Consider the following 1,676-nt stretch of genomic DNA (forward strand, 5'->3'; position numbering starts at 1 on the left):
TGTAATGTAATTGGTAAAGTTTGTTGAAGTTTCATAATTTTTGTACAAAGTTTGAAATATGGATTTACATATGTGACGCCCGCACGAAGAAATACACTTCAGCGTATTTTGGGAAAGAAAAGGTAGCAACTCAAAATTTACAAATATGGATGAAAAATAAAAAATCGTAATTTTGGATGCTAAGGTGTGTTTCTGTGGGCAACGTCATCTTATTCAGACACTTACGAAGGTGTTTGTTTTATTCAATAACGTTATTATATGGTGCTGGTTATATTTATATATGCATAATATGTTAGACTGTTATGAAGAAAAAATTGTAAACATTAAATAAACGAAAGAAAAATAGGCAAAGCTGGTAAAAATATTACTTATATATATTAATTTATATTAAGTGGGTAGTACCATGTTCATTTTCCAAAATTTTACAAAAATACTGAGCAATTTAGCATTATACATATATATACATCGTCGTTTAAAGTACAGCGTGGCGACGAATAACTGTTACACAGCTTTTTGGGAAATAAAAGGGTCCTTTATAGATTTCACGAAAAAAAGTATTTTATCGTTAATTTTCCAAAGATTTTACTTTAGTTGCATTAATTAGTTTTGAAATTTTAATGTTTATTTACATTTGCAGGTCTTCGTCAGTTAATTTAATCCATATCTTCTGTAAACATAGGCTAATTTTCTTCATTTTGAGTCCCTTATACTCCCCCTTTTGTCCATCATAAAACCTCATATTCAAAAATCGAATAGACTAGGAACTAGTGACTAGGACGGCCATTCATTCGACCAACCTTATACAGTTTTTTATTTTTTTTTGTATTTTTTTTTATACAAAGCCTAAGAAAAAATACACCTGAAAAAGACTTGCGTGCCAAATGAACTTTTCTCTCAAAGTTTAAACTGCTGGCAAATGTAAATAAAGATTAAAATTTTAAAACTAATTAATTCAACTAAAGTGAAATCTGTGGAAAATTAACAGTAAAATACTTTTTTCGCAAAATCTATAAAGGACCCTTTTATTTCTCAAAAAAAAATCGGGGTAACAGTTATTCGTCGCCACGCTGTACAAAGTCGCTTATCAACAAGATGGAAACCCGTGTATCGATATAATGCAAAACCGCGTATGTGAGATTGCTAAAAATTATTTTCTTGAGAGTAAAAACACTCATATTTGAAAATGGTACTCTTTTTTAACAAGTAATCGCATTTCTAACTATCCAATTTTTGGCAGCAAATGCCAGTTATGTGGTTTTGCAGGATGACGATGCGCAGTTTTATACTTTAAACGATGTACATATATATGTATGTACATTGTACTTATTAATAAAAAATATCGTCAATAAATTAGTTCTTAATTAATTCGGTATTCATATGGCGACGAGTGTAAAGCAAGCGAAAATTAAGCATTACACACCGGTTTATTCGTAGGGTGTGATTCCAAAATCCTTTGTAATTAAAAGAGCCACTGAACTCCACTAATACATTTTATTTTAAGAAGTACGTACGTACACACAAACTTATGATTTACGGCCTCACGAAACTCTTTCTTGTTATATTTTTTATAATAGCTGCTTTCGGTTCGTCAACTAGTTTCCAACGCAAATATAAAAGTAACTACGAATCTACATATACATATGTACATACGTACATACTAACAGCGAACAAAAGCA

The sequence above is a fragment of the Rhagoletis pomonella genome, unplaced genomic scaffold (genome assembly GCF_013731165.1).
Source record: "Rhagoletis pomonella isolate Grant_MI unplaced genomic scaffold, Rhpom_1.0 Rhpom_scaffold_00007, whole genome shotgun sequence".
Taxonomy (NCBI): Eukaryota; Metazoa; Arthropoda; class Insecta; order Diptera; family Tephritidae; genus Rhagoletis; species Rhagoletis pomonella.